At 33.0% G+C, this 13,247-nt stretch overlaps 1 non-coding gene across 1 annotated transcript; it reads left to right on the plus strand.

Annotated features, from left to right (window-relative positions):
• The first annotated feature begins 325 nt into the window (after window positions 1–325).
• LOC121206789 (small nucleolar RNA R71) lies at window positions 326–432 on the plus strand. Its single transcript, XR_005901962.1, has one exon. It is a non-coding gene; the product is annotated as a small nucleolar RNA R71 (small nucleolar RNA).
• The last annotated feature ends 12,815 nt before the right edge of the window (window positions 433–13,247 follow it).

Genomic DNA, 13,247 nt, shown 5'->3' on the forward strand with positions numbered 1-13,247 from the left:
ACTGCTTGATCCACCTCCACTTGCTTCGCACTGTATTACTGGGTAAACCTGTGAAGAACTAAGGAAACCATCAATTTTCTTATTCAAGAGTTCTCCCTGATTAGAGAGCATGGTGACCGAATCGAAGTGACAAACGCCAGCTGTTTTCTTTGGCTTTGTCCTCATGACTTGCCACGGATAGTTATTTAGTGATATCTCCTCTATAAATTCATATGCATCTTCAAGTGTCTTATTATTGATGGTTCCGCCAGTAGCTGCGTCAACCATTTGTCAAGTCGAAGGATTCAGGCCATTATGAAAGGTTTGAACCTGTAACTAGAGTGGTAACCCATGGTGAGGGCATCTTCTCAAGAGGTCATTGTATCTCTCCCATGCATCGTAGAGTGTTTCTAAATCCATCTTCATAAAAGAAGAGATATCATTACGTAATTTGTCTGTTTTAGCTGGCAGAAAATATTTTAATAAAAAATTTTCAATCATTTGTTCCTAAGTAGTGATTGATCCTCGTGGCAACGAGTTCAACCACTGTTTAGCCTTATTCCTCAATGAAAAGGGAAACAACCGAAGGCGAATGGCGTCATCAGAAACGCCATTGATTTTAAAAGTGTCTCAAAACTCTAAGAAATTTGCCAAGTGAGCGTTGGGATCCTCGTTCTGCAAACCATCAAACTGAACAAATTATTGTATCATTTGAATTGTGTTAGGTTTTAGTTCAAAAGTATTTGCAGCTACAACAGGTCTAACTATGCTCGATTCAGTTCCTGTTAAAGAAGGTTTAGCATAATCATACATAGTGCGTTGAGCAGGATTCTAATTAACAACAATCGTAGGAGGTAGCAGATTTTCTTGGTTTTCAGCCATCTCTTCGGTTGTGGTTCAAGTATCGTCCTCTTGCTCTTCCTTCGTGTAGCGTAAGCTTCGCTTTATTTCTCTTCGGTTTCTGCGAACTATGCGATCGAGCTCACTATCAAATAGTAACAGTCCTGACGGGTTTCTTCTGGTCATAAATTAGAAAAACCAGTCAGAAGAAAATAAATGAAGAATTAGAAAATAAAATAAAAATTTAAATTGCAATAAAAGTAAAATGGCTAAAGTAATAAAAATCGAGTGTTCCTAATATCCTAGTTCCCCGGCAACGGCCCCAAAAACTTGATACGTGATATTTGTGACAGGTTTTAAAGATTTATGAAAGAATCGTTCTTAAGACTAACTTATTATCATGATTAAGGCAAGTGTACCTATCGAACAGTAGTATAGTTCAGCATGACCGGATTGTCAAACCCAAAAGAACTACGAGTACTAGTATTTACTTCCTTTTTATTATCTAGCCTAAAAATTAAGAGGTTTGGTTATCTAAACTAATTACTAGCTAAGAATGCACAGAAAGAAAATTTGGGAAAATAATTTTCAAAAAATTCGATTGATTAAAACAATACCTAAGGAAAAATCCACCTAGACTTCACTTGTTATTTGACTCTGAATCAGACGATTTATTCATTTGACTTGATCCGTAGAAATCCCTAAGTTATATTATTATCTCTCTCGAGACTAATAACGTCTAACCCTAGGCTGAATAATTGAAATCTCTCTCTAATTAATACCTTAGAATTGCATTAACTCGATCTATGGATTCCCTTATTAGGTTTCACCCTAATCCAGCAAAACCTTATCACCCTATCTCTAAGCGTGCAATCAACTCCGCTTAATTATGACAAATTTACTCTTAGACAGGGTCTATTCCTCCTCTGAATAAGAGCTAACTTGAATCAATATCCTGGAATATCAAAACAAGAATTAAGAACACATAATTAAGAACAAGTCAAATATTTATCATACACTTCAGATAATAATAACAAGATCTGTCTTAGGTTTTATTCCCCTTAGGTGTCTAGGGGGTTTAATTCACACTTATGAAAGAAAAAATCTCAAAAGCATAAAGATAACAAAACATAAGAAAAACCAAAACTCCTGAAGGAACTTGAAGGGAGATCTTCAGTCTTGATGATGAATCTGGCTTCTGAGATAGATCAATCAACTATCTTTGAGTAATTCCTTGCTTTCTACTCTGCTTCCCCCTTTTAAGTGCCTTTTTTGGTGTTTAAATAGGCTTTAGAATGCCTAAAATCCCCTAAAATTTTCCTTTTCCGAATAGGGTCACACTTGGGCTCGGCAGGGACACGCCCGTGTGCGATTACTCCATCCCGTAGTCAAGGCTATTGGACAAGCACGAGCGTGTAGTATACACGTGTAAGTCGTGCTTTAATCCTGCCAAAGGGACACAGCCGTGTGAGAAAGTCCAGGCCATGTTGATTTCCCACGTAGGTCCATTTTCTTCGTTTTCGGCTCGTTTATTGCTCTTTTTACTCTCCTATGCTCACCTAAGTATAGAACATGAAATTAAAGGATTAGGAGCATTGAATTCACCAATTCTAAGGAGAAACCATCCATAAATGTGCTAAGCATGGGATAAAAAATGTATAAATTACGGTTTATCAAAAAGGTATGGGAAGAATGAGCATTTTTCCTTAAAACTCGATGTGAGCAAGGTATATGATAGGGTGGAATGGGAAAGTTTACGAAAGATGCTTTTGAATATGGGCTGTGTGGAAAGATGGGAGAATTTTATTCATTATTGTGTCAATATTATTACGTTTTCTTTAATGCTTAATGGCATAATGGGTAACAAGTTCTCACCTAAATGTGAACTACGTCTAGGGGATCTGGTTAGCCCATATTTCTTCTTTATTTTTAGTGAAGGGCTTTCCTCACTGATGCATCAAGTCAAAGGGGTTCAATTAAAGGAGCAATGATTAGTATAGGAAGGCCTGAAATTTCACACCTTTTATTTGTTGATGACTGCATCTTATTTGGGGGAGGTACGGTGGGAAGTGCTATGATTCTAAAACAGACTCTTAAGGAGTATGAAGCCTCCTTAGGGTAGTGTATAAATTATGAGAAATCTGATATTTATTTTAGTGCAAATGTGGGAGAGGATGTTCAGCATGGGATTTTAAGATATTTGAGGGTTCGTATTTATATGGATACTGAGCACTACTTAGGATTGTCGAATATGGTTGGAAGGAGTAAGAAAATAGCATTTCAGGGGTTAAAAGACAAACTAAGAAGTCACATTAATAGTTGGTGTGTGAAACTGCTATCCCATGGGGGAAAAAAGTTTTTATAAAAAGTGTACTACAAGCTATATCCACTTTAACGATGTCTTGTTTTCTATTACCAGGTACGTTATGTTTAGAGTTAGAGCAAATTATTTCTTATTTTTGGTGGAAATTTTTTTAGGGTAAACGAGGAATTCGTTGGTGTGCATGGCCCTCGATGTGTGTTTCGAAACATTTTGGTGGGATGGGATTTCGCAATCTTAGCCAGTTTAACATTGCTTTACTAGCTAAACAAGGTTGGTGTTCAGTTAAAGATCAAAGTTCATTATTAGTACATTCATTCAAAGCCAAATATTATCCTAATTCGAATTTTTGGAAATAGAGGTTAGAAGCTTACCCATTTTATACATGGAAGAGCATATGGTCTGCGATGTGGCTGCTTTTGGAGGGTTTGGGATGGCAGGTTGGAATGAGTACAAGTATTGATATATAGAAGGATGTTTAGGTCTCTGGCCTAGTAACAAGGAAAATTCACGAAACGGGTGTAAATGCGTCGCATAGAATTGTTTCAAATTTAATTGTGCCTTATGAAAGAAAATGGGATGTGGGAAAGATTACCAGCATTTTGTCCCTAATGTGGCAAAAAAGATTTTAGGCATTCCTTTAGCTCTGCACCTGTATCTGTATACGGTGGTTTGGAAGGTTGATCACTTAGGCGAGTATTCAGTTTGAAACAGATAAACATTATTATAAGGCCATAATGAAATACATAATCATGAAGCTACTAGTTGTTACAAGACTTTCTACAAAAGGCTATGGAAACTAATATTGCTTGCAAAGATTAAAATTACAGTATGGAGAATCTTTAAGAATCTAATTCCTAATTCATACAATCTATACAATAGGCGTTTGACTGGCTTAGCGGTATGCCCAAAGTGTGTAAAGGGTGTGGAGGATTTGGAGCATGGTTTTTGGGATTGCTCATTTGTTGCTGAAGTTTGGAACCTGCTGAATATAAAATGGAATAGGGTGAGAGGGGAAAAATCTTTCCAGGATTGGCTAAAGGGAATTTTCAATGCATGGATACTTGTTGTCGGATAACATGTGTGATATGGTTCATTTGGTCAGAGAGGAATATGTAGGTCCATGATAGAGTTTTTGCATCGACACAATAGATTGCACATAAGATTTTACAGTATTTACAAAAACTAAAGGGGATTCAGAAGAAGTTACTTATACCGTCGGCGGGTTTTGAAATATGGAAACCGCCGGAGGATCCTTATATCAAAATAAACTTTGACACAGAGTTTCTTGAGAGTTATTCAAATTCCTATTCAGGTATAGTTATCAGAGATAGTAGATCCAGAATATTAGTTGAAATGATAACTGTAAACGACAACTTACCGTCGGCGTTTGTAGCTGAGGCTTTCAAGTGTCTTCAAGAGCTCAGGATGGTGGCAGATCTGGGATTTTCAAGAGTTGTTGTGGAAGGTGACTCTTTGTGTGTAATAAATAAGGCTAACTTGAGTGGTGTGAACAGATCTACCATCGGGACTTTTGTTTACAATATAAAAATGGAGCAGTGAAGGTTTAAGGAGTTTTTGAAAGTTGAGGAGCAATACTTGGTGGAGATAGTGGACCAGCACCGGGAGGCACTGTAACAGTGTGATTTTCAGTGGTTTGAGGCCACCAATCTGCAAGTAAGTTCGTAAATATTATTATTTAATATTTACAAGTCAAATATAGTTTTAAAAATATTTTTGAATTAGTAATTTGTGTATTATAATGATTTATTAGGTCAAGTGCTTTTAGAAAGTGAGGTATCGGACCTCGTTTCTATAAACCGAGTTGTAGATATTTTTATAAATATTTACGAATTGACGTTAAGATGGTATTAAAGTTTCATTAAAAAATTTAACGTTTCGATAGTTAATTAATTAAAAATGACTAAATTAAAAAGGTGCAAAACTTGCTAATTAAAATATTTAATTGATTAAATGGCTTGATTAATAAATGAGGGAGGACTTAAATAGTAAATATACCTAAATGAATAGGATGAGGTGGCATAACAAGAAAAAAATATAAAAAGGTCATTTAATGGTAAATGGTAATTATTATGAAATTAAAAGTACAAATTGAATTTCTAAGAGATTTCTAGGCAATTCTTTTGCCAATTTCGATTCAAACAAACATGGGGAGAGCTCCTTGAGCTGGTTTTGTATATTTGCTTCATGTGAGTCTAATTCTTACTCGTTTCTTATAATTTTTATATTTTTGAGATTGTTACAATTAGGTCCAACTAAATCTTATCTTAGTTTCTGATTTTGTTAAAGATTTTGGATATTTCCATTGATGAATCTATATGATTTTTTTTATGTTAAATGATGAAATTGAGATATTATTTGTTAATTAAAAATATTTTATTAAGTAATTTTTGATGAATTTCTCAATTAGGGACTAAATTGTTGAAATAGTAAAAATACAAGAGTTTTTTTGTGAAATTATTGTAAAAATGGGCTGAATTGAATGCCATGAATATTTATCTAGCATAGGTTTGCATTAAAAATGGTTAATTTTCATGTTTTGGGCTCAGGGACTAAATTGAATAAAAGTAAAAATTTAGGGGTAATTTTGTAAAAATGTTAAAAATGAAAAAATTGTGTGAAATGAATTGTTTTATTTTTTAAAGTAATATATTAAATGAAATTATTAATTTAGATCAAGGTCGAGTGGAAAATCTAGGAAAATGGAAAATTTCCAAAATGCCCCTAAATATTGATATTTCTGCAATTTAACGAGGTAAGTTTGTATGAACTGTATTCTGTATAAGTTTGAGAAAAGTAAATGTTAATTGGTGATTGGTAATATATATATATATATGTTCTGTTGTTGGAATTGAATTATTGTTGGAAATATTATCAAAATTAATACTTAGTTTTGATTGAACGCGGGATTTGAGTACATTCGTGATTTGGCGAATTGATGGCATTGGAGGAGAATGATGACAAATTACCCAAGTAAACTGAGGTTCAGCATTTGTTGCGAACTTTCGTGTTTTACTTTTCGTTTAGCTCTTACGAGCTTCTGTTTAACTCATATGAGTTTTCGTTCAACTCTTTCGAGCTTCTGTTCAACTCTATGAGTTTCTATTCAGCTTTAATGAGCTTCCGTTTAACTCATATGAGTTTATGTTCAACTCTTACGAGCTTCTGTTCAGCCCTTATAGGTTTCTGTTTAGCTCTCATGAGCTTCTGTTCAGCTTTCGAGCTTTTGTTAATGATGTACTCAAATCCATAAGTCATTCTTCAAAAGGTAAAATATCGGGAGTTGTCTTGAAAGATATATGTAAATGAAGAAATGGTAAGAGAATGATGTGTATTATGATATATTTATCAATATCTTGATATGTTGATACATGGAAACTATGTAAGTTGAGATGAGTAATAAACTCAAGTGTAACATGTTGAGATAGTAAGGTTACTGATGTTGAAGTTATAAGAAATATGTTCATGTACGCTAACAAGTGTTGTTGTTTGATACTTAGGCAAGTGCCAAGCTGTTGGTTGAATGATAATATGTTTAATTATGAGATACACTGAAATGGTAAGTGCATAAATGAAAATATACTTGTATTCATAAAGAGTGGTAAGTTTTAAGTTATGCAATTTCTTATGAAATGGCTTATTATGTTATTAATTTGAAAAGGGCTATGTTTGCATGCACTAGCTTGTGGCTATGGTGGTATTATAACGACCCGATAGTTACGGGTATTGAAAAGTGAATTTTTGAGTCCCCATTTTCGTAAAACGAACTCAAAAATATTTATTAAAAATATTTACGAAGCTAGTTGAGTAGTTAATTAGGTTTTGGTTAGGTGAATTTGCATGAATTAAGAGTAATTAGGTATTAAGACTAAATCGCATAATAGGTGGAAGTTAAATTATAAAATAAAGAAAAATTAAAAGGACTAAATAGGCAATTATTCTAATTGCATTGATGAGGTGGGATAAGTGTATTTATTTATAAAATTTAAAGTTAAAATATATATTATAATATTATAATAAACCTTAATGTTAGAATAAATTGTAAATTTTGAGTATTAGGGACTAAATTGTGAAAATTTCAAAATTTAGGGAATTAAGTTAAATTTGAGAGTTAAATCTAGTTTAAAGTGGAAATTGAATGAAAATATAGAATTAATTCTGAAGAAATAAGGTTAGTCTCGGTTTAGGGACTAAATTGGAATTTCGGCAAATGTTGAATAAAAAAATTTGAAGTATTCAATGTGAAATTGAATTTTACTGTATTGATGAATTTTAATTATTTTAATTTCGTAGCTAACGTTGTGTCGGAAACCTCGACTAAGAAAGGAAAAGATAAAGTCAACGAGGAATAGCTCAAAAATTTTGGTTTGTATTTCTATAATCTGAATTTAATTATTAATTGTTATATTTTGATTTAAATGTTTATGGTAGGTAATTAAGGTAAATGTTAGCATCTTGATATTGAATTGAATTTATATGAATATGTCATTTATGTGGAAATTGAATATTGGATGTTTGTTGCACTTGAAAAGTGAATTGAAACCCTATTAACTGTATCGGGCTAAGTCAAATATAGATGGTATGCCATAGGATTGGAAGAGTTCAGGGATTCTTCGACCTCGAGTCGATTAGAGACTGGGTGTCAAATTGTTACATGGAATTACTTCAATGAGGCACTGGGTGCCAATTTATTTTGGTTTAGCCGATGAGACACTAGGTGTCAATTTATTACTTTGAATTTTCCGATGAGGTACTGGGTATCAAACTGGTGTGTTTTGGTTGGATCCATATATCCATCGGAGTCCGAGTCATGTTAATAGGGGTAATTAAATGAAATGATACTATGATTGGTATTGGAAAACATTGAATGTGAAAACCTATTTGAACAGCAAGTATGAGATTTGAAATAGCAAGAGATGATAATTGAATATGTTATAAATGATGTGTTGATGAATTGATTAATTGAATGATTAATATTATTGTATGATTAAATGTATATATATTAAATTATCTTGCCTTTAATAATCGGATTATAGAAATACCACTAAGTTTATACTTATTATACAGTTTTATTTTCGGTGCGCAGGTTAGATACTTAAGTTTGATATCCAATTCAGCATCCATCAATGACCCCGATCTCAGACGTGGTGAAGTATATCTTTTTTTTGTCGGCATGTACCTAGGGTGTCAAATGTTAACTAATTTGTGGTTTAGTTTTAAATAAGATTAAAATTTTAATGCTGGTTGATATATATCTATAAGCATGTGTTTGTGTTTGAAGTTTTAACATGGTATATTAAATTGATGTTTAAGAGATCATGATTTAGGTAAAATTAAATTGAAATTGGTATGTTTATAATATGGATTAAATTGATGTTTTGATAATATGTTTAGATAATAAAATGTGGAATCTATGAGGGAACATTGGATAGGCATCTAAGTTGATTGTTTTGATATGTTTTTAAGGTATTTGATTGTGTTTTGGATTAGTTGAACGAATGATTTTTAAGTTGCTTGGTGTCCAAGATTGCAAGGAATGGTAAAATTGATGTTTAAGGCTCATTTTGAGTCTACACAGCTAGACACAAGGGCGTGTGACTGGACCGTGTAAAACACACAGCTAATACATGGGCGTGTGGTTTGGCCGTATGTTCCCTGCAACTTTAAAATTTCAAAATAGAATGCTCAGGTATTTTCACACAGGTAGAGACACGAGCGTTTGTCTCAGCCGTGTGTGGCACACAGCCTAGCACACAGGCATGTGACTAGGCCGTGTGAACCCTACACCTTAATATTGCAAGTTAGTATGCTCACACGGCCTAGCACACAGGCGTATGGCTTGGCTGTGAACCCTGCACCTTAATACTGCAAGTTAGTATGCTCACACGGCCTAGCACACAAGCGTGTGGCTTGGCCGTGTGACATAAGTTAGTGAGCACCCAATTTTGCACACGGCCTAAGACATGGATATGTCTCTTGACCATGTAAGCCATACGGCCTGGCCACAAGGGCATGTGTCCCCTATTCTTTTAAAAAATTTTGATGTTTTCAGAAAATTTTCTAAGTACCCGATTTAGTCCTGATTTGTTTCTAACACATATTTTGGGCCTCGAAGGCTCATTAAAGAGACAATATGATTAATTTATGATATGTATGTTAAATGATATATATATAATGTCTGTATTTGATTTGAAAAGTTAGGTAATGCTCTGTAACCCTGTTTCAGCAACGAATAAGGGTTAAGGGGTGTTACAGGAATGATATGCTTATGAATTGTGTGTTATACATTTGGAATGGATGTAATAAGTAAAGAAATACAAATGAGAATAAAGAAATTTGGAAGAGTATAAAGTTGTTGAAAACTCTACTATAATATGTATAAGTGATGCTATGGATTTTTTCATTTTGTAAGTTGTTGAATATGGTTTCTTGAATCGTACGGTATCAGTACATGTTTATTCTTGATAAGTGTAAATTTCATAATGAAATAGATTGATTTGATTAAAGTTTATATGAGCTTACTAAGCATTCATTGCTTATGTAGTTGTTTTCCTTTACTTTTCAGATTATCGAAAGCTCGATTGGGTTGGAAGCTTGTCGGAGTTATATTACACTATCCATATTCTATCGGTACTTTCAAATGTTTTGATTTGGTTATAATGGCATGTATAGACATTTTTTTAATGTTGGCCTCTATGTAATTTGTTGAGATTTGCCACTTATTTTCGCTTGTTTTGGATGCCTAATTATGACTTGTTGACATGTATAAAATTGATTGTAGGTTGACATAAAATTGGGTGAGAAATATGGCTTGTAAAATGGCCTATTTTCGTTGACACGGGTGTGTGTCTCAACCTTGTATGACACACGGCTAGGTGACATGGCCATGTGTCCCTTGTATCTTTTTAAGAATGTAAGTCAGTATGCTCACACGGCCTAGAACACAGGTGTGTGACTTGGCCATGTGACCCAAGTCAGCAAACTCACACGGGTTGAGACAAGGTTGTGCATCCCTATTTCGAATGCCCACACGGCCTAAGACATGGGCATGTCTCTTGGTCGTGTGAGTCACACTGCCTGACCACACGACCGTATGACCTCTGCAGTGTTGAAATTTTTAAATATTTTTGAAAATTCTTTTTGAGTTTCCGATTTAGTCCCAATATGCTTTTAATGCGTAATTTGGACCTCGATGGCTCGTATAAGGGACAATATGTATGATTTTGATTGGTTTTTGACATGAATGCTATATGATATGAAATGTTTGTATTTTCTATCTGTTTAATTTGTAAACTCCGGTAATGTTTTGTAACCCTATTTCAGCTACAGATTTGGGTTAGGGGTGTTACAGGAAACATAGCAGTCGACGATGCTGGTGCAATAAGGGATTTTGATTGAATCATTGTGCATGGGAGAAAAAAGGAGATTTTGATTTTTTTGGAGCATGAATAAATGTTATTCGGGTTTCCAAGGGAAGGGTTTGATGACTTGCTCCTGCTGTTTAGAGTTTCCCAATGTTCGCACATGTCATGTAATTGAGGGGGTGATTCTTTGTCTAGGTTGGAGTTTATTTATTAGCCGCTATTTTGTTTTGATTCTATTTTCTAGTTTCTGGTTTTGTAGTTTTTTACTTTTTTTTAAAATAAAAGTGCTCCAGTTGGATTTCCATTAAAAAAAAGGAACCCCGTGTGTTAGCATGATGGTCAGAGTGTTTATCACCGCAATGTGTAGCCTGAGTTCGAGTCGTACTAGTCGTGTTATTGTTTAGGGTTTTACCTTTCTCTTATAATTCACCAAAAAAAAACAAAAAGAAGCTTTGGTTTCTAAAAGGCTACTTTTGGATAAAATTACATTCTTTTTTTTTCTCTATTTTTGCAAGTCACAAAATTTGAATTATACCTTTTTTTTTCTATTTTAATACTTTGATACATATATTTTTTTAATTCCATTATAGTACTAATCTATCCTTCAAAAATTCACGGTATAGAAAACAAACATGTGATACATCCAATTAACGATAAAAACGCGGCACACGATATTCTTTTACACGTGCATTTAATATATATATATTATAAAATAAAAATTATAAATTTGAGAAAATAATTTCTTAAATTTTTAATTATGAATCAAATAAAATAAAAATTATAAAAACATCATATAAAATAAAATAAAATTCAAAGACCAAACTATTTTCATTGAAAGAGGTCCTAATTAGAAGAATCAAGGACTACAACATCAAGGAGTTGATGAATTACGAAGTCCTCAAATCTAATGCAACCGTTTATACGACCAAATGCAAAAGACTTGATGACAGTTGGGATTGGAAGATTTGGGTAGCCTATATACAGAAGAAACATATGAGTGAAATCCTTGAATCATAGCATAACAGGTATTTAAATTCTTGCTTTTTAAGTACCTTTCACTATTCAAGTTTAATTTTTTCTACTCTACACTCATCTCCTAGGCAAAAGATCCCTTAGCAAAGATGGTAGTTGTGTTGGAAAAATGAAAATCAATTATAGCAAAAGTTTAAAATTTTTGAAAATCGGACCGATTTTAATATTTATAGCAATAAACTTTTTTTTCTAAAAAGTACATGTGCTTTGTGCGAGATGGATCTGTATCATTATTGACTTTCAATCGAATGATATTCTCCACTATCCTCATACTTGAATTTCACCGAGTGTGGACTCAAGCAACACGATCCGAACACAGAACAAGAAACAATTTAGTTACTTTCAGTAGGGAAGTAATTCTCTCAATAGAAACCAGTATAAATTGTAGTTCTTAAAAAAATAAAATTTATTCTAAGAAAATAAAATTTTACTACTTTCTAGCAGAATAACAATATATAAAACTTGTGTGTTAATAGTTCTATCAATACCATCTATTTATAGGGAGAGATAGAATCATCTTGGTTGAATAAGATAACACAAAAATATTTATTTAATGAAAGACATTTTCGTAGTCTAACTAGGAGAGAGGGAGATGACACACCCTAGATAATAACACTAGGGTTGCTGCTACTCACATGTAATATAAGGGGATTTGGATCTCTCCTATATTGAGTCCAATTATATGAGCTTCTTGGGCTTTTGACTCAACATTTTATAATTTAATTCAACCCAATATTTGTTTTCTATTTCCCAAAATAAATATTATTTAATTTAATTAATTAAACTAGGTACATCAATTTCTCAATTAAATAATTTTCTCAACCCAATTCTAATTCCATTAAAGTCATAACAACTTTACTGTAACAGAATCTATGAGAAAATATTTTTAATTTCCATATTCAATGGATTATTAATGACTAATTAATTTAATTCCATTTTTTATTTTCAATTTTTTAATTATAATTATTTAAATAATAATATGAAAACCTTAAATTAATTCTCAAGTCATTTTTATACTTAGTGTGAAAACACATTCATTTGTGAATGCAACCTATTTCCCTAACTTCATTATTTCCATTTAATTCTATTCATTTGGTTTTACGCAATTCATTTATAGTTTCAATTATCTAGTGGAGTGACCGAATGAACATATATAATTAGGGCTCAAATAATTTATAATTAAGCTCCAACTTTTCACCTATTAATTATAAAATTATTTAGTCACAAAGTAATTCCACGATAGTATCGTGACCGAGCTCTCCCTAATTACATACTTGTAACACGAACATTGTTATTTAATCCCAAAACTAGGGAAATTATGAATAAATTAAGAGGATTAGCAAACTATCGAGCCTCGCCAAGTAAATAAAAATTTTAGTGGTCAAAATTCGATTAGTTGTATTTCAACCCTGGTTCGGTTAGGATATAACTAGCTAGTTCCATAGTGGAAGACTTAATGATTAGGATTGAATAGCTGAAATAGCCTTTGAGACTGTGCTGAGGGAGTATATATAGACGTGTGTGGGAATAAAATTCCTCTCAATTCTATTTCCCAAACCTTTTTCTTTAAGAATCGTCTTCTTCAATCGCCCTAAAGAAGAATATAATGTAGTTGAAGAAAGTTCTGCTTGTTGCAGTTTTCATGCGGATTTAAGTCTAGAAGTAGAAAGATTGGGCACTAGTACGTTTCC

This window comes from Gossypium hirsutum, chromosome A09 (assembly GCF_007990345.1).
Source record: "Gossypium hirsutum isolate 1008001.06 chromosome A09, Gossypium_hirsutum_v2.1, whole genome shotgun sequence".
NCBI classification, from domain to species: domain Eukaryota; kingdom Viridiplantae; phylum Streptophyta; class Magnoliopsida; order Malvales; family Malvaceae; genus Gossypium; species Gossypium hirsutum.